This window comes from Chlorocebus sabaeus, chromosome 20 (genome assembly GCF_047675955.1).
Source record: "Chlorocebus sabaeus isolate Y175 chromosome 20, mChlSab1.0.hap1, whole genome shotgun sequence".
NCBI classification, from domain to species: domain Eukaryota; kingdom Metazoa; phylum Chordata; class Mammalia; order Primates; family Cercopithecidae; genus Chlorocebus; species Chlorocebus sabaeus.
The window spans coordinates 56,292,606-56,314,388 of NC_132923.1; the positions used below are offsets into that span (position 1 = coordinate 56,292,606).

The following is a 21,783-nucleotide window of genomic DNA, read 5'->3' on the forward strand; positions in this document are numbered from 1 at the left end:
AGAAGTCAAATTGTCCCTGTTTGCAGACGACATGATTGTATATTTAGAAAACCCCATTGTCTCAGCCCAAAATCTCCTTAAGCTGATCAGCAACTTCAGCAAAGTCTCAGGATACAAAATTAATGTGCAAAAATCACAAGCATTCTTATACACCAGTGACAGTCAAACAGAGAGCCAAATCAGGAATGAACTTCCATTCACAATTGCTTCAAAGAGAATAAAATACCTAGGAATCCAACTTACAAGGGATGTAAAGGACCTCTTCAAGGAGAACTACAAACCACTGCTCAGTGAAATCAAAGAGGACACAAACAAATGGAAGAACATACCATGCTCATGGATAGGAAGAATCAATATCGTGAAAATGGCCATACTGCCCAAGGTAATTTATAGATTCAATGCCATCCCCATCAAGCTACCAATGAGCTTCTTCACAGAATTGGAAAAAACTGCTTTAAAGTTCATATGGAACCAAAAAAGAGCCCGCATCTCCAAGACAATCCTAAGTCAAAAGAACAAAGCTGGAGGCATCACGCTACCTGACTTCAAACTATACTACAAGGCTACAGTAACCAAAACAGCATGGTACTGGTACCAAAACAGAGATATAGACCAATGGAACAGAACAGAGTCCTCAGAAATAATACCACACATCTACAGCCATCTGATCTTTGACAAACCTGAGAGAAACAAGAAATGGGGAAAGGATTCCCTATTTAATAAATGGTGCTGGGAAAACTGGCTAGCCATAAGTAGAAAGCTGAAACTGGATCCTTTCCTTACTCCTTATACGAAAATTAATTCAAGATGGATTAGAGACTTAAATGTTAGACCTAATACCATAAAAATCCTAGAGGAAAACCTAGGTAGTACCATTCAGGACATAGGCATGGGCAAAGACTTCATGTCTAAAACACCAAAAGCAACGGCAACAAAAGCCAAAATTGACAAATGGGATCTCATTAAACTAAAGAGCTTCTGCACAGCAAAAGAAACTACCATCAGAGTGAGCAGGCAACCTACAGAATGGGAGAAAATTTTTGCTATCTACTCATCTGACAAAGGGCTAATATCCAGAACCTACAAAGAACTCAAACAAATTTACAAGAAAAAAACAAACAACCCCATCCAAAAGTGGGCAAAGGATATGAACAGACATTTCTCAAAAGAAGACATTCATACAGCCAACAGACACATGAAAAAATGCTCATCATCACTGGCCATCAGAGAAATGCAAATCAAAACCACAATGAGATACCATCTCACACCAGTTAGAATGGCGATCATTAAAAAGTCAGGAAACAACAGGTGCTGGAGAGGATGTGGAGAAATAGGAACACTTTTACACTGTTGGTGGGATTGTAAACTAGTTCAACCATTATGGAAAACAGTATGGCGATTCCTCAAGGATCTAGAACTAGATGTACCATATGACCCAGCCATCCCATTACTGGGTATATACCCAAAGGATTATAAATTATGCTGCTATAAGGACACATGCACACGTATGTTTATTGCAGCACTATTCACAATAGCAAAGACTTGGAATCAACCCAAATGTCCATCAGTGACAGATTGGATTAAGAAAATGTGGCACATATACACCATGGAATACTATGCAGCCATAAAAAAGGATGAGTTTGTGTCCTTTGTAGGGACATGGATGCAGCTGGAAACCATCATTCTCAGCAAACTATCACAAGAACAGAAAACCAAACACCGCATGTTCTCACTCGTAGGTGGGAACTGAACAATGAGATCACTTGGACTCGGGAAGGGGAACATCACACACCGGGGCCTATCATGGGGAGGGGGGAGGGGGGAGGGATTGCATTGGGAGTTATACCTGATGTAAATGACGAGTTGATGGGTGCAGCACACCAACATGGCACAAGTATACATATGTAGCAAACCTGCACGTTGTGCACATGTACCCTACAACTTGAAGTTTAATAATAATAAATAAATTAAAAAAAAAAAAAAAAACCTGTGTATTTATTCTTTACTTAACTATTTAGTAGTAAAGGGTTTTCCTTTTTTATTAGGATTTCTGCTATCTTAATATTTTTGTTTTTATTATCAAGTACTAAAAAAGGATCTTTGACCCCAGCCCAAATTATTACATCAAGGCCTAGATCCAGACTGCTACAACCGATTGGCTTTTTGGTATTCATTAAATACTAGCCTTTAATACATATGTTTTGAACACCTATTACATGCCATTTCTATGTCTCTATGACATTATCACGTCCTAAAAATGAACCCAAATCTTTTCCCACAAACTCAGTAGTGAAGTCAAGACACATTTCTAGGAACTTTCTATCATTTCCCAAATACCATGTGTAATCCATCACTAAGTCTTGTCCCTTTTGCCACCTAAATTGTTCTTGGATTCATTTACCTTTCCACTATTCCAGTGTCCTTGTAATTGTAGCAGTTCAAGTCTCCATCATTTATCTTCGGGATTACTACAATGTTGTCCTACTTGGCTTTCTTCCTTTCACTGTTGCTTTTCTCTCCTGCATTTCTTACACCTTCCTTCTATTCATACAGTTATGATCATAGTACTCCATCTCTTCTACTAAAAATTCTAAAATGGCTTTCTTTCCCTTTGCTCAGCAGATAAATATGAAAATCTTAACAAGGTTCTTCAAGGCCTTTCTGATTGTATAGATTCATCCCCCTTCATTCAGTGTGTCATTCTGTGTGCTCAAAATTTATTTTCTTAAGGTTCTTGAAAAAGTTATACCCCTTGTAGTCATCCCTACCATCAGCTCCCACAGTGCCTTGTACCTATGCTTCACAATACCAGCATTTTTGTTGATACATTTTTAATATAATTCTCTCACATATATCTGTCTTTTACATTACACTATAAACTGAGGGTTAAAAAATGTGTATCTTTATCCATCACATATCTCATTCTTGGCACTTATTAAACATTAAATATTTTTCTTATTGTAATGAAGCCACACAAATATTAGCACTTCTTATAGAAGTGTTTTCTTTTCTTTTATTTTGAAATAATTCTGCAGCCATCATCACTATCTAATTTCTGGAATTAAATACCCCCAGAGAAACACTCACTGGCAGTCACTCCTCACTGCGTCCTCCCTCTAGCCCCTTGAAAATAATAATCTACTTTCTGTCTGTATAAACTCACCTATTCTGTGCATTTCATATAATATCAATAATATAGTACATGGCTTTTCTGTTTGGCTTCTTTGACATAGAATACATAATGTTTCGATGTTCATCCATGCTGTAGCATGTATCTGTACTTTATTCTTTCATATGGCTAAATAATATTTTATGGTATAGACATACCACATTTTGTTTATTCTTTCCTCAATTAAACAATTTGTGTTTTTTCCAGATTTTGGCAACTGTGAATAATGCTACAAACAATTGCATACAACTTTTGGGTGCACATATGTTTTTATTTCTGTTGGATACATATCTAGCAGTGGAGTTTCCAGGTAACACAACTTTTTTACTTTTTTGAGGAACTGACAAACTATTTTCCAAAGCAACTGCACCATTTTATGTTCCCAGAAACAATGTAAGGGTGTTCCATTGTTCTATATCTTTGGCAACATCCTCATCTTTTTAATTGTAGCAACATTATTAGTGGGTATGAACTGTTATTGCATTGTGATTTTAATTGGCATTTCTCTAAAGATTATTTATAGTGAACATCTTTCTTGGTTCTTTGGCTCTTTGTATATCTTATTTGGAAAACTGTCTATTTAAATTTCTTACCCGTTTTAAGTTTGGTTACTTGCCTTTCTGTTGTTGATTTGTAACAGTTCGAATATACAGTCTCAATACTAAAACCTTATCAGAATAATATTTACAAATATTTTATTCCATTCCTTGAGCTGTCTTTCCATATTTTTTTCTTGATAGTATTCTCTATAACAGTTTTAATTTTGACCACGTTCAATTTACTCTTTATTTTTCTTTTTGTTGTATGTGCTTTTGGTGTCATATCTGAGAAACCATTGCTTAATCTAAAGTTGCTGAGATTTATGACTATGTTTTCTAATAAAAGTTTTACAGTTTTGCCTCTCTTATTTAGGTAGTTGGTATGTTTTCAGTAAATATATATAGTGTGAGGTAAGGTTCCTGTTTCATTTTTTTGTATGTGAATATTCAGTTGTCTCCAACTCATTTATTGGAAAGACTGTTTTTTTCTTATTGAATTGTCATGGCATCCTTATTAAAAATTACTTCACCATAAATGTAAAGCTTCATTTCTGAACATCCAGTTCTATTCCATTGTTATATATGCCTATTCTTATACCAGTACCACAATGTCTTCATTAAATTTTGAAATGTGAATTCAAGAGTTATTACAATTTTAGTTTCAAAAGTGTGAATCCTGCAACTTTATTTTATTTTATTTCTTAATTTTTTTCTCCGAGACAGTTTTGGCTATTCTGGATCTCTTGCCTTTTCATATGAATGTTGGAATGAGGTTGTCAATGCCTGCAAAATACAGTTGGGATATTTATAGAGATTGCATTAAATCTGTAGAAAAATTTGGGGAATATTGGCGTCATAATAATAAGTCTTCCAATTCATGAGCTCAAAAACGTCTTTTCATTATCTTAGGCTTTTCATAAAATTTATTTCAATAATGTTTGTCATTTTCACTATATAGTATTCGTACTTTTTTTGTTCAATTTATTTCTAAGTATTTCATTTTTTATTGCAGTTGTAAATGAAATTGTTTTCTTATTTTGGTTTTTGTATTATCCACTGCTAATTATTGAAAATATAATTTATTTTTCTGTATTTGTCTTCTACCCTGCATTATGGCCAAACATGTTCATTAGCTATAACAGGTTTTTTGTTTGTTTTGCTTTGTTTTGTTTTCTTGAGACGGAGTCTCGCTCTGTCACCCAAGCTGGAGTGCAGTGGTGTGATCTCAGCTCACTGCAACCTCTGCCTCCCGGGTTCAAGTGATTCTCCTGCCTCAGCCTGCTAAGTAGCTGAGATTATAGGCGTGCAGCTAGTATTTTTGTATTTTTAGTAATTATGGGGTTTCACCATGTTGGCCAGGCTGGTCTCGAACTCCTGATGTCATGATCCCCCTGAGTTGGCCTCCCAAAGTGCTGAGATTACAGACTTGAGCCACTGCACCCAGCCAAAAAATAGCATTTTTGTGGATTTCTTAGCATTTTCAAATTTGCAAGATCATGTCCTCTACAAATAGAGATAGCTGTGCTTTTTCCTTTTCAATCTGATACTTTTAATTTATTTTTGTTGCCCAATTGCCCTGGTTAGAAACCCCAGCACAACACTGAAGTGTCAAGAGTGTATATTCTTGGCTTGTTCCTTGCCTTAGAGGGAAATCTTGTGTTTCACCATTAAGTAGGGTGTTAGTTGAGAGTTTTTCGTAGATGACCTTACTTGGTTGAGGAAGTTTTAATCTATTTTTAGTTTGTAAAATATTTTTATATATAGACAAATTCCCTCTACTCTAGTCTATGGAATTAATTTTATAAATTACCACTTTATACATATGTCCATCAATCCAGAATTATAACTATTATTCTACAAGTTGTATTTTAAATCAGATATAAAAGTTACAGATAAAAACACATTAATGCTATCTTAATTTTTATCCATGTAGTTAACTTTGTGCTCTTTTGTTTCTTCATGTGAATTAAAGTTACCATCTAGTAGTCTTTCATTTTAGCCTGTAGGATTATCTTTAATATTTTTTCTAGGGAAGGCCTACTACTGACAAATTCTCTCAGTTTTTGTTTATTTAGAATGTCTTAATTCCTTTTCATTTTTTTGTTGAATAACATTGCTGGGTATAGAATTCTTGGCTGGTATCTTAATCTGATGCTTCAAATGTGTCATCCCACTGCCTTCTGGATTTCTTTTTTTTTTTTTTCCTAATTAGAAATCACCTGCAATTTTACTAATGATTTCCTATACATGATGAGCATCTTCTCTCTTACTATTTTTAAAATTCAACCTTTGTGTTTTGCTTTTGACAGGCTGATTATGACATGTCTAGATATGGATCTCTTTATGTTTTTTCTAGTTTATTGAGTTTTTTGGATTTGTAGATTAATATGTTTCATCAAGTGTAGGAGTTTTGGGGTCATTATTTCTTCAATTATATTTCCTGCTTTTTGCTGTCTCTCCTTAATTTCTGAAACTCTTATTGTGTGTGTTGGTATGCTTAAATGTTATATGTCATAGGTCTCTGAGGCTCTACTCATTTTTCTTAATTATTTTTCTTTCTTTTCCCATGACTGGATAATCGTTATTGACCTATCTTAAAGTCTAAGATTCTTTCTTCTGCCAGCTCAAATGCTCTGTTGAGCCCCTCTAGTAATTTTTTATTCCAATTATTATACTTCTCAACACCAGAATTTGTACTTGATTCCTGTTAAAAATTATTTTATTACAGTAGTGTTTTCTATATGCTAGCTGGTGAGGTGCTGTTTTATAATTTCCTTTAGTTCTCTTAACATGAGACTCCTTTTTATTTGTATTTATTTATTTTTCCTGTACAGGCCATACTTGTTTATTTTTATGTCTTGTATTTTTAAAAAAACTGGACATCTTAAATAATATTGTGTGGCATCTCTGGAAATCAAGTTTTCTCTTTGACCCAGAACTTGCTGTTGTTGCTATTTGTTTCATGACTTTCCTGAGCTAAATCTTTATAGTTTGTATTGTTTGTAATATGTGCCCATTGAAGCTTCTGTTTAATTAGCTTAGTGGTTAGTTAATAATTAGACATAGATTTTCTTAAATGACTGAAAGACAACAAGTGTCCTAGCCTTTGGCAAGGGGATCCAGTGATTTAGGATATGCCTTCAATGCTCAGGTAGGCTGTTTAAACTCTTCCTTAATCAGTACCATTTGCTTTCATAAAGCGCCAGGGTCAGCCAGAGGTGAAATCTTAAAAACTTCTCAGGTGTTTAGTTGGTATATGAACAGCCATAGTAATTAATGTGTCTTTTAAGATTCCCAGGAATTTGTCAGAACTTTTCAAAACTCCCTATGGAAATCTCATTCTCTGCTTTTCCTTTTAAGTTTTTGTTCAGCTTCTTGTTAGCCTCAACTGCTATCACTGCCCCAGGCATGTGTGATGTTAAACAATTGCTACTGATTTTTTTTTTTTTACAATTGTCCCTTGGGAAAGGACTGATTATATTAGGACATCTCTAAGACAGGCCAAATAAAGGCAAATACTGAGATTTGGGTTTTGCAGGGAATTTAGGAGAGTTACAAATCTGTTAAGTCACCCCCAGTGGCTGCTAGGCTGCTCATTGTCACCATAATTGTGAGCTGTTGGCTTTCAAGAGTACCATGAAGTTGGAAAGAGGAGGATAAAAATAAGGTAAGTTAAAGTACCACAAAATTCACTATTTTAAATTTAGATTAAACTGCTTTTCTTGATTAAATGATCGTCGGATTGTTGCACATGTTAGGTTATTTTCTATAGCTTTAATAAAATTTTTTTTGCCAGTGTTTTCATGGTCTTTATGAAACAGAAAATTTTGGGAGATCTTAGAGATCTTTTTCCTACAATATTCACTCTTATTACTCATAACAGTGGTTTTTAACCTTTGTTGTGTAGACAAAACGAGTCAAACTGTATTTGAAGAGATTTATTCTGAGCCAAATATGGGTGACCATGGCCCATGACACAGCCCCCGGGAGGTCCTGAGAACATGTGCCCAAGGTGGTTGGGGTGCAGCTTGGTTTTACACATTTTAGAGAGGCGTGGGACATCAATCAAATACATTTGAGAAATACATTGGTTTGGTCCATGTTAGAAATGTTTGTTCTTTGATGTCATGAAGAAATAGTACTTGAACATAAATTTAATTTTTTCAGCAAGGCTATTTTTTTTTTTTACTTTCTGCAGAAAGGGTACACTTGCTAGCAGTTTTGTCATGAGAGTACACTGAACAAAGGAGACAGGGTCATTTATAACCTGATGTGTCCAACTTACTGCTGTGTCTGGTTTTTATTGGCTGGAACGGGACTTTACATTTTGTATTTGTCCTGATTGGCTAGCAACTTAGAACTGTTTAAAAGATGCAAAGGCAGAGGAGAACAAAGGAAGGAGAAAGTAACTTGTGGAATGCCAAGAAAGGTAGAAGCATCTTCAAATAAGGAAGAGGAAAGGAACAGGCTATGACCTAATGCCCGCTTGGAGTAGTATAAGTATGTTAGGCTGAATGTTAGTACTCGTCTTTGAATAAATTTTGCTTCTAAGAGAAGTTACTATGTTTTCCTAATTAGACAGGAGGAAAGTCTCTTTGAAGAGGAACCTCTACTTTGCTTTTTACAGTCCAGAAAGTGGAACAGGTGGGCGTCCAGGCTAACATTTTCTGGTTGACAATTGGTTAAGTTTTCTAAAGACCTGGGATTAATAGAAAGGAAATATTCAGGTTAAGATAAAAGATTGTGGAGAACAATGTTCTTTGAAGTCTCATAGTGGCTGACCTTAGAGATGATAGATGACAAACATTTCTTATTCAGACCTATAAAAGGTGTTAGACTCTCTCAGTTAAACTCCTCAGGATTGAGAAGGCCTGGAAGAAAAAGATCTAGCTATATTAATAGAGATTCTTTACAGATGCTAATTTTCTCCCACAAAGGACAGCTTTGCAGGGCATTTAAAAATATGGCAAGTAAACATGTTTTGACATAAGCTATTTGGATTTTCTTCTTTGTCATGTAATGTTATGCCAGAGTCAGATTGGAAAGTAAATCATGACATATAGGGTTAAATAAAACCCATCTGCTGAAAATTCGTAGTTTGTAGGGCATGACTCCCCAGACTCCTTAGGTAGGAATTTGGGCAAGATAAAAAAAAAAGTCAGAGCTTAATCCTCAGTTGATTCACCAACATTTTATGGTAATCTAATATATATTATACTCCTGATATGCTAAGCATTACAGTTCCTTGTACCTGTAAATTAATTATTGATAAAAATAATAAGGATATGGTAATGATGATAGACATTTATTGTGCCTTTGTTACAGGAAAGGGGTTCAGATCCAGGCCCCAAGAGAGGGTTCTTGGATCTTGCACAACAAAGAATTCAGGGCAAGTCCGTAAAGTGAAAGCAAGTTTGTTAAGAAAGTAAAGAAATAAGAAAATGCCTACTCCATAGACAAAGCAGCCCCAAGGGCTGCTGGTTACTTATTTTTATGATTATTTCTTGATGATATGCTAAACAAGGGGTGGATTATTCATCCCTCCCCTTTTTAGACCATATAGGGTAACTTCTTGACATTGCCATGGCATTTGTAAATTGTCGTGGTGCTGGTGGGAGTGTAGCAGTGAGGATGACCAGAGGACATTCTCATTGCCATCTTAGTTTCAGTGGGTTTTAGCCTGCTTCTTTACTGCAACCTCTTTTATCAGCAAGATCTTTACGACTTGTATCTTGTGCTAACCTTTTTTTTTTTTTGAGATGGAGTCTTGCTCTGTCACCCAGGCTGGAGTACAGTGGCATGATCTCGGCCCACTGCAACCTCCACCTCCCAGGTTCAAGTGATTCTCACGCCTCAGTCTCCTGAGTAGCTGGGACTACAGGCACATGACACCATGCCCGGCTAATTTTTTGTATTTTTAGTACAGACTGGGTTTCACCGTGTTAGTCAGGATGGTCTTGATCTCCTGACCTTGTGATCCGCTTGCCTCGGCCTCCCAATGTGCTGGGATTACAGGCGTGAGCCACGGCGCTTGTGCTGACCTTCTATCTCATCCTGTGATACAGGATGTCTTAAACGTCTGGGAATGCATCCCGGTAGGTTTCAACCTCATTTTACCCAGTTCCTACTCAAGATGACATTGTTTTGGTTCACATGCCTCTGGCACCTTTACTATATGCCAGTCATTGTTTAAGTACTTTACATATATTACTTCATTTAATTTCTCTTTCATTCTATAATTATCAAGTTTATGTAACTGAAGCACAAAGAAGTTCAGCAAGTTAATGGAAAAGGTTTGAAACAGGGTATCTCAATGGGAGGCTGAGGCCGGAGAATGGCGTAAACCCGGGAGGCGGAGCTTGCAGTGAGCTGAGATCCGGCCACTGCACTCCAGCCTGGGTGACACAGCGAGACTCCGTCTCAAAAAAAAAAAAAAAAAAAAAAAAAGAATGAAGTCATACAACTCTAGAAAATTTACACAGAATGTATAAATTTACATAGCATGTAAATTTTACATAAAAGTGTTAGAGATTCCCTGAAGCCTCTTAAGGGGCCAAATGTCAAGTATGGAATGACAGAAGGCTATTTTCCAAAGATTTCTATCATTTTTGCTTCATATTAAACATTAATAGAGTTGATGTATGATTTAAAGGATAGGATTTCGTGTTATTGCATGCCAGGAATAAGTTTTCAGTGAGAACCTAGCATGTGTCAGACACTAACGTGTGTTGCAGGCATTATCAGCTGTGAATAGAACAGACATGCTGATGAATAATGTATTGCATGTTATAGAACTTTAAAGGCCACTCCACACATTAATGATAGAGTGAGAATTTGAACTAAGATATATTTGATTCAACGTGTCTTGTTCTACTGTGCTGCACTTAAGATCATAACCATTCCTTGAGTTAATAATTATATTAAAAATGCCCATTACAGTACAAATAAAGTGGCCGCATATCAACACCTATCTCCGGGTGTAGACATAAAGTTGTATCTACTCTGATAGGAGTAACTTAGATGCTTTTAATAGGTAAAATGTTGAGTTGAGTAAAAATTTAAGGACATTCTTAATTCCTTCTAAAAGAGATAAATTCTGTACCAGTAATAAGGTTTAACTCATCTAATTATAACTGTAGGCAAGAGTCCAGCAAAACCTGGCCTGATTCCATCAGCCCCTCACCACTTCCCACACAATCCTTCACCCTTTTCAACTGCTTCAAACATAATTCAAAAATGTAGCTCCTAACCTGTATCACTGGTTTTTACACTGATTTATAGTGGTTCAGAATGCTTTCATATTCTAATAGTACATACCTAAACATGGGCGAAGAAAGTGAGAAAGAGTTGAATACTACTTTTTCAAACTTTAAGTTGTTTTTAATTTAAAAACGACTTTTGCATTTATTTTCTCATTTTATTTGTTTTGTTGAAATAGGTTTACTTTTAAAGTATCAATTAATTAGAAAATACTCTTAAATTTTACATTAAATCTTTTGACTCTAATTCTTGGATTTATCATACAATATTGAGCTACGCATAGTATATTGAAGTTAATTATTTTGCATTGTATAATCCTTAAAAAGTCTCAATTTAGAATGTATGACATTAACTTACAGGAAACACAGATTGTGTGATAGTTTAGAAACTCTACAATAGCCAATCACTTTCTCAGGTTTCACAGTACATTGAGATCACATTTTATATGTTACAGCCAGGAATAATGTAATGTGTTTGATATTTATTTTTCAAATATTAGAACATATTTCTTTGTCTTCCAGGGAAGTCATTTATTTTGATTTTCTTTTATTTTCACAGAAGTACTTACTTTGGGTTTGATATTTTTAAAAGTAATGTTTGCTCAAGGAATTCCAGTTAGCTCTTTCAGGGGATAAATTGGGCAAATATGAGTTTCTTGCATATTGTGCTATTTCATTTAAAATCCATTAGAACTATATTAATAAATATATTTACAATTATTTTTCATGGAAATAGGTATTTTCAATTGCTTTGTAGTGTAGTAATGATTGTTCATAAATGATACAAGATTACTTTGTGAGCAGTCCTTTATTTTGATGAATAATAAAAACTACAATTATAGTAGTTAACAAGTATTTTTCAATTACTGTTTTAATGACTTAGGATGGGCATTACTAAGATAACAACTGCCAGAACTAGAAGAGGTAATATTTGGTTTCATCATAAACAGTGTAGTATTGAGCTCAGAAGTATGTTTGTTTGATATTGACTTCTCAACCAAGACAAATTATGACATTACAAAATAAATTCGATTGCACACTGTTTATCCTCATGTGTGCATAGCAGAGAGGTTTGATTAAGAAAAGTCACAATTTTCCTAGACTTTTACTGATTTAATAACCAAGTGAAACTGTTACATCAGGCCCAGTGTGGTGGCTCACCCCTGTAACCCCAGCACTTTTGGAGCCCAAGGCGGGCAGATCACCTGAGATCAGGAGTTCAAGACCAGCCTGGTCAACATGGTGAAAACCCGTCTCTACTAAAAATACAAAAATTAGTCAGGCATGGTGTGGCAGGGGCCTGTAATCCCATCTATTTGGGAGGCCAAGGCATGAAAATTGCTTGAACCAGGGAGATGGAGGTTGAAATGAGCTGAGATTGTGCCACTACCCTCCAGCCTTTGTGACAGAGTGAGACTCCGTCTCAAAAAAAAAAAAAAAAAAAAAGAAAGAAAGAATTATACAACACGTAAAATGCTTTGCCACTGTAATTTTGATGTCTCAGTGAATTAGTCTGCCATCCATAACTCATATAGTAACATTATATTTCAATAATATTCTAGTTACATATTGGTAGAGTACATTTTACTCTAAGTAAATGTGACCATAAAAATTTATTATGTTAGGTGATTGAGACATCCAAGGGTTTTTTTCCATGGCTAGTCCTCTAATAGGGAATAATTGACTGACACTTTTGAATTTCTATAGGGTTAATGATGACCAATGACTAACACATTAATAAATCATAATAAGTTTTTACAGATATGATGCCATAATATGAATACTGTCTGTGACTTAATCTTTTATAATTTGAGAACTGACAAATTCAACACTTGGCAATATAACCCTCCATGGTTCAAGTGTTGTTGGGTTGGCAAATTTTTGCCATCAGTGCTCTTTCCATTTGCACATAATTAATTAGTAATAAGTGTGGAGATTGTATTATGACCTAGTTATATATCTCTGTGGAAATCTGTGTATTGAGATTAAAATGATAATACTAGACAGAATGCATGAAACTAATCTCAAATGCCATTTAAATTTTGCTTTTCCATTTATAAATGTACTTGTTGGTGAGATATATCTCATTAGAATTTTTTAAAACTGTTGTTACTGAATATGCTTTAAATATTATGCAACATATTGATATTTTGAACATGTATCTCAATATCTTTACATGTGAAATATCACCTCTGGTGAGATTATTATTCATCTAAACAGTTATCAAAAACGACTTGGATCTTTAGGAAAGCATTTTTTTTGCTACTCTTGTCTACTTTAATGCATATCAAGTTTATTAGAAGTCTCTAAACCACATACCTTAAATAAAATTATAGACATGATATTTGATCCTTCCACCCAGACAAACTGACTAAATTTATGAACACAAATGGTATTCTTCCTCATTATTTGTGGAACACCCTTGGTAAATTTATCTGATGACTTGTGGACATATAAGAAGAAAATCAAAGGATTTGTCATTGGAAAGGTTCACATTATTAAAACTGTTTCTAGTAGCATTTTGTAAAAAGTTTGTTACAGATGGGACTGCGTATGTGTGTATATTTTATAATTTATATATGTAAATTAATGAAATGCTGTAATTACATTTATAGATGATTTCACTGAAGCTCATCCTATGGAGAGGTAGCCTACACCAAAGTCTTAACTAAGAGCAACTAAACTAATGAAAATAAACATAATTACTTTCACTTTTTTCTTTAAAATCAGCCAATGCCTCTTCTTTCAGGCACAGAAAGGCCCCATATGATCTATAAACTATATTTATTTTATTAAATACCTATTCCCCATGTCAGGAACATGCGCTCAATTTCTTTTCTTTACACTCATCTAAAAATGTTTCAAAAATTCCATCCTCTGATTGCTGCATAATTCCAACACTTGCTGTACCTGATAGTCTACAAGATATCCCAGTGTCACCTTATAAAAAGTGTGCTGAGGGAAATATATTCATTTTTGTTATTGTTTTGAAAAGAGGATCTTACTAAATTTCAACAGAAACAGCTAAGAAAAAAAAAGAAATTATGCTGCAATGAAACTTATCACTTAATGAGAATTACTAATTAAAAGAACATCAACACTTTTTTTTAATGGTTCGCTCAATTTTAGCCCCCATTCATTTGTTCATTTGCTTCAAAAATAGGTGTCTACAGGTGCACGTTGTGGTATTTGTTGCTGGGAATATAAAGGAAAGAAGTACCTGCTCTCTTAGAACTCAGTCTTTCAGGATGCTGGATATTAAACAAATCATAACTCTGCAAAATGTTTAGTTACAATTATGATTTGTGTTACAAATGGGAAACACAGAGTGCTGTAACACATACAAAAGGGAAACTTACTAGATCTATAACAGGGGCTCAGAAAGACTCCCCTGAAGAAGTAACATTTCAACTAAGATTTGATGAATAATAGTAATTCAGGCAAAAAGAACAAGGGGGTGGGTGCTCCAGGGAGATGGAACATAGATAGAAGCCTTGGACTTTCTCCCTCCTTATAGCAAAAATAAGCATAGCATCTTAATGGTTCAACACTAACTACTACTATATGAATTGCTTTAACACAAGAAAATTTTATGATAGCTGTACATGCAATATGAAGGAAGCCATAATGGCATATAATTTATTCGTCTTTGAAATAACTGGATTCAAAGAATATTTTCAAAGAAACATATTTCACATGCAAACACATATTCAATTGTGGAACAATAAATATGTATTACTCAGTGCTCAAAATTTAGAACTTCTTTGCAAGTTCCAAGATGTATGACTCATATATACATCTACTATGAAAAAAAAAATACACTCTGCTCCATGGAATGTCATTTAAGATAGAGTAGAATGAATGAACACTTGTAAGCAAGTTAGAAAGTACAGGTCCAAGTTGCAGTTTTACTGTGACCAGCCTAAGTTTTCGTTTCTTTTTGCAGTGTAGGTAACATTATTTCCTTCCGGGGGCATTATGAGAATAAAATGTGTAATGTTTGTTTTGAATGTTGAAAATTGGTATAAACTATACAAATGGAACATTTTATCATTTGTTTCTCCTGAAAATTCCACACATACTTGGGTTTTTCTTATCTGTGATCAAACGTCTTCCCTTTATTGGAATATTTGCAACATGTACTCTTCTTCTTTTCCCCTAAATGTCCAATTAAAATCCCATTACTTTTTAGAGGCTTTTTTCCACCATAGAAGTTATTTTCTCTCCCATCTCTAAACTCTCTTAGCACTTACAAATTATTTGGTGACTGGCATTTATTGACTTGTATGCTTATTTTAATGTGCATTTCAAAAGCATAGTATTTTGATGTTGAAAGGGAAATTAAAGTTCATTTGGTCCAACAGATTTCAGAGGTCGGTCTTTCCTTTGAATCATTTCAACCCACTTGTCAAATAAATTTTGCTTGAACAGCTCCTCTGACAGATAGCTTATCCTTTGATTAAGTATATTTTACTTCTTGACCTCTCTAAGAGAAAGTTATTTTTTTTTTAATTGAGACTAAACATGTCAAATTGCTTTCATACCTGGCAACTATTTCCTGATCCTTTCTACCATCACCTTCCTTTTTCTGGGCAAAGCAAGCTTTCAGAGTTTCAGGTATTTTAGTTATACTGATTATTCTTGCCTAAAAATATTCCAGGAGAATATCTATCTATCTATCTATCTATCTATCTATCTATCTATCTATCTATCCATCCATCCGTCTGTGTGTGTGTGTGTGTGTGTGTCTTATAGAGTGTTTAGAACTAAATGTATTATTTAACTATAATAAAATGATTATCTTTTGTTTTAAATATTATAATTCTGGCATTTCAGCCTCAAACTTCATTACATTGTTGATGATCATATCAAGTTTATCTTGCTTTATATTAAATCGCATGTTGTAGTCTCAGGTGATTCTGCTAAATCATATATATCCATCATAGATTACTGCAATATCTTTTTTAGATATAATTTCCAGGATGCTAAATTATGTTCTATTACTTCTGATGGTGGATAGTAGATAGCCAGTCAGTAAACTATAAAATAAAAATGTATGTTTTCTTTTTTTAAACATACTTCAAGCTGGTTACAATGAGAAGTCATTTGCTTTTTTATCTGAATTCCATTACATAAAGAAATTAAAAGCAAATAGGTGCCCATTAAACACCTAAGGAAGATATGATGATGATGATGATAATGATGATTTGTTTATATGTATATTTTGTTCATATGTATGTATAATTAAATTTGCATATCCATTGTGAAAATAAACAAAATCATTGTCCAAATGATGACCTGCTCAAGATTTTATTTACACATATGTGAAGATGCATTTGACATACTCATAATATTGAGAAATAACAAGACATGCCCTTTCTGTAAATGGCAACCAACTCATACTTATTTGAGTCACTAGCAAGGACGAAAATATTTTATCATATTTTGAAACACTTGATGTTTTTTGTTTCCAGCACAATAGTATATTTTAATCTTAACATAGTATAGTTAACTGAATATGTTTGATACATTTTCCTCTTTCTAATGTTGTGCTTAGTTTTCTCATGACGTGTAGCCATGAGACCTACCTTATTTATTGTGTGTTTCCATCAGTGCTTTATTTTTGACCTTTCCTTCTGCAAAAGCAGAAAAGAATCAGAGAGGTTACAAAAGGTAGTACTCCTTTATGCTATATAAACTTGAACCAATCTAGTGGATTTCTACTCTACTAGTACATCACCTTATCCTTTTATCTTGGTAGAGGGTTGGTTTAAATGTCATGATTAAACAATAATGTTTTTGTACGCTGGCATGTTCCCAAAGTTCTGTATCATGTTCAGATCACAAAGATTAAGTCATATTTTAACAGATAATACAATCTTCTGCATTTTAAGAAAAAAATTTTAAAAAACACATCAACTGTTTCAGTCAGTAGTGTCACAGGAACAAAATCTGTTCTACTTTAAAGACAAAGGGACTCATCACAGGCAATTAGGCACAAAGCCATACTTTAGAACTTGACCATCAAGGAAACTGCTGCCTCAGCCAACCATGATTAGGCAAGATGTGGAATCAGAAGGCTGACTGTAGAATTGGGACATTTCAACTATATTTGCTATTTCAGAATTGCACACCAATATTTCACTCTCCAGCAGCAAAATGGACACTTCCTCTCCTGCCTCTCATTCTATGAAGCTCCAAATCAAAGTCTTACTTCCAAAACCATCATTATAAGTGAAACTATACATTGAGTTAAAAAAAATCCTGGCCAGGCACAGTGGCTAATGCCTGTAATCCAGAACTTTGGGAGGCTGAGGGGGATGGATCACTTGAGGTCAGGAGTTCAAGACCAGCTTGGCTAATATGGTGAAACCCCATCACTACTAACATATACAAAAATTAGTGGCCGGGAGCAGTGGCTCACGCCTATAATCCCAGCACTTTGGGAAGCCTAGGTGGGTGGATCATTTGAGGCCAGGGGTTCGAGACCAGCCTGGCCAACATGGTGAAACCCTGTCTCTACCAAAAAAATACAAAAATGAGCTGGGCATGACAGTGCGTGCCTGTAATACCAGCTACTCGGGAGGCTGAGGCAGGAGAAATGCTTGAACCCAGGAGGCGGGGGTTGCGGTGAGCTGAGATTTCACCACTGCACTCCAATGTGGGCAACAGAGCGAGACTTCATCTAAAAAATAATAATAAAATTTAAAAAAATTAGCCACACTGAGACAGGAGAATTGCTTGAACCCTGGAGGTGGAGGCTGCAGTGAGCTGCAGCAAGCCGAGATTGCACCACTGCACTCCAGCCCGGGGAACAGAGCGAGACTCTGTCTCAAAAAAATAAAAATAAAAAAATCTCTTCAGTCTTTACAGCAGAAGAAAACACACTAGAAGGGGATTGGTGTACATATTAAGCAGGATAGTCTGTATTTTACATCACATCAAGCATTTATCTTCAAATTTTCATGTTGACTGATATTGAAAATCCTATATATTAAGAACTATCTATCATAATTCAATCCTAGATTATTAAATATTACATGTTCACTGCTTCTAAAACTAACTTATTTCCAAGTTACCCTTCCTGTTTTTCTCTCTTATCATGGGAGAGGAAGTGGGCCTTCTGAAGGGAGCAACATTCTACACAGAAAGAAAAACAAGGGAAAATAATTTTGTCTGTATTTTTTTTTATTAAAAAAAAAGAAGAAGATGAAGAAGAAAAGAAAAGGAATAAAAAAATGGCACATGTAAGCCAATGGCACTGGAGAAGAGTAAGTAAGTAGGAAATTAGAAGAAGGTGAAGTCAAAGAAGTTACAGAAGAATAGAATAAAAATAATCTTGTCATCAAAAGGAATTTGTCTTTTACTCAGATAGGAAGTCCTTGAGTTTTGAGCAAAGAAGGGATGAACTCACTTGACTTCTATGTTGAGAACAGATTGCAGGTAATACATCATGGGTATAATAAGGCAACTAGTTATCATACTAGTAATATGGGAAAGCAATGATAGTGAAATGGATCAGGTTGCTATCAATGGAGGCAGGTTTTAGAGGTAGTGATGAGTGTTTAATGTACATTTTTAGAGCATTTTACACATTTAGAATTAGAAGTAGTAGACATTGTAAATTGTTTCGAATATCAGCAATAGATTAAACTTGGTGGGCATTTAGTTAACAAAATTTAACCTTCTTTACTGATCAGAAGATGCACTGTCAGTTCATGTGTAAGAAACAAAATTTCACTCAAAATTACAAATATATTGTTGGTCACGTATAGAGGAATATAATTTCCAACTTTTGAAATATCTTGGCTGAATTAAGCAATCTATACTGTTTTAAAGAACAAGATAAGTCTTCAATGTCTCAAGTAAAATACTTTACTATTGCGAAGATAGTCTGCATCAATATCAGGAATGTGTATATGGACTTCCAAAACTTTTGGTGATACTAAAGAAAAGTTTCCAAGGATTCTTCACTTCCAAATGACACTGTACAACTGAGTGACCCCAGCCAATGGAGCCTATTTTATTAGTGGCTGACAGCTAAGATTTTTCATTTAAGTATCTTATTTTGCAAATCACTTTCATAAAATGTTGAGAGTGATTTACAAAGCCTTTATGATTTGGAGGAGAAAAAATCAGTTAGAATAAAAATACGTCTCCCTAAATAACAATATTATTTAAATATTCTACCACACAGAAACTACAGGTTTCTAAGGGGTATGAAATGCATCTTGATCTATTAGTTACTGAACGCATACAACTAATTAAAAAATAGAAAAAATAAATATCCTGGCTACATGAACCACATTTTATTTAAATTTGGCACTGTTAAAAATGGGATCAAGCACACAGAATTTCCAGTGTGTTAGATGCTAAGAAAGTCAGTTATTGATAATCAGAAGTAATATGAGGTAGAAACTCTGTTAGTGAAGAAGACAGGTATAGCCTAGGAAAATCTTGCTAATTAAAACATAACAGATTGCATGTATTCTAGAAAAGAGGGATTCAAAGATCAAATAACTTTGTGAGGAGCTGCTCAATAACTGGAGTTAACTGCAAGTCAGTGGTAGAAAGGAAGAACTGTAGCAGGAACCAATTAACCAGAGGCAGTTCAAGTTTGCAACGACAAATCTGAAGGTTTCTAAAATAGTCCTGGGTTAATCTTAGCAGGAAGAAATTAAGAAACTAATATGTATAATCTGAGCTTTAACCAATTTATTGTGAGGAAAGAACATAATTAAGAGAAAAGAGTTTTCTAACAACTGAATAGGGGCATACATAATAACTTGAAAATGATTAAGATAGTTAATTTGTATACAGTTCACTTCTCTGAAAGAAAATTAGGAAGAGAAAAATAGAATATTAAGGCATAATAAAGATCTCATTGAAATAGTTACTGCATGATAGGTAGTAAAAGGAATGCAAGGGAAGTTTAGTTGTTTAGATATATTAAGCAGTTCCTTTACAAATAAAATGTCAGAGGCTTAAAAGTGTTAACACAGTGTCAGTATCACCTCTGCCCCTTACTGGGTGTTTGACTAAAGACTATGTCCTCAAACTTGCTGCGATCAGTTTTCTCCTCTATAAAGTAAAGATTAAAATAACATTTACCTATTGGACTTGTGATATTTAATCTGTATAAAATGATTAGAAAAGTCTGAGACACTTAGGGAAGATTTGATAAATGTTAACTATCATCATCATTATTATTGTTATTTTAAATTATTACTTTATAATTAAGCAGAATGGATTATGTTGAGTATTGATTCTGTTTTCTACATTATGTACAGTCTGAATTAATAAAACAAATATCTGTTATTTGCTGGCATTATTTGAGACTCTGTGTTAAGTGCTGGAGTAAAAACTGACCAGGATAGACACAGTCATTCTCTTTAGGCAGTCTGACTGGGGACATGTGCAATTAAATGAGTCGAAGTGGAAAAAAACAAATGCCTCGAGAGAGTCAAATGTGGATAAAAGAGCTTTAGAATCAGGTCTTTTCAAGCAGTAACTTCAGAGATCTGGTCTGGTATGTGTAAAGCTAAGGAAGCTTTCATTAAGAGGTAGAAGCCTTAGTTACTGCTCTTTTCTTAATCTTATTAAGTCTAAGGAAATACACTTTGAAAAAGTGGCTGTGAGATAACACATTATGATGGGAATTATGACAGGAAAAAGAAAGGGAGGGTCCTGTGTAAGATTCTAATGGAGCAAGTAAGTGTTCTGGGAAGAGGGAGCGGGGTATGAATAATCACAGCAATGTAGTAAGAAAATTATATTCTCTTAATTAAATATTTTATAGGCCTATAATAGGAGTATTATATTAAAATACACTCTTTAAAACTTGTGATCTACTAAAGAAATGAAAAGATTGGTTAATAATATTGAAAGCCTTAAGAACATAAACATTGAGATATGATAACTGTTATTGAGACTGCCTTTGACAAAAAGAAGGAAAAACATTTTTAAAACATAAAAATAATTGGGGGAATGAAAATTGTAGTTTGGTATAAGAAATATCACAATAATGTTTTATCTCATGTTTTTTTCATAAACTCCAATCTTATCGGGATTCCTATGTGACACTACTGTAAAATATCTTTTCTCTTCCTTCCCCACTTTCACCACCCCAGACAAGAAAGTGCCACATGTGGTCATAATCTGAATAAATGATAGAGGAAAAGAGAATCAATTCATAAAACTCAAAAAAATAGAAGTCTTAGGAAGAAGCATAATGTAAATTGAAACTAGATGTCCCATTTTAAAGACAGTGCCTTACCTTGACAAATGCTGTCAGGAAACACCACATTTATTTCAGAGAAGAACACTTTTTTCTCTATTCCTTACCCTCCATCCTACCTCATGAGGAGAATATTATACCAGTAAATCTCAAAATCATCTGGAATATCATTTCAATATGTGAAAAAAATCTGTAATTTGTCAATAGTCTATTTAAAACTAACACTCAGAACAAATGGCAACAAACTAAACATTATGTGTCAAGTTAGGAGCACTTAAGACATCATTGTTGGAGTTCTTTCTGTTAACCTTTAACCTCCTGGTGTTTAGATAATAACTTATTCATTAAACCACTAACTCCCTTTCCAACAGGATTTGCCTGTGAATTTTTAACTGGGGCCAAACCTCCAGATGTCTTCCTCCTCCAACTAAATTCTTACCATTTCTTTTCCATGCTGCTCACTTCTTGCTTCCCATAATCAGCGTCTAAGAGAGCCCAGTCTGTATGGCTCCCCAGCTAAATATGGTATCATTCTGAAATTATTCTCTCCACATAAGTTCAGTACATATTAGAGTTCTA

The 21,783-nt window shown here is 34.4% G+C and overlaps 1 long non-coding RNA gene across 1 annotated transcript in view; it reads right to left on the minus strand.

Moving 5' to 3' along the window:
* The window catches only part of LOC140709365 (uncharacterized), a 113,706-nt gene extending 92,274 nt beyond the window's left edge, over positions 1-21,432 (minus strand). Inside the window, exons 1-2 of the long non-coding RNA XR_012089876.1 lie at positions 21,244-21,432; positions 16,556-16,603 (exon numbers count right to left, since the gene is read on the minus strand). This is a non-coding gene — a long non-coding RNA (uncharacterized lncRNA). The remainder of the gene's footprint in view (positions 1-16,555; positions 16,604-21,243) is intronic.
* Between the last annotated feature and the right edge of the window lie 351 nt (positions 21,433-21,783).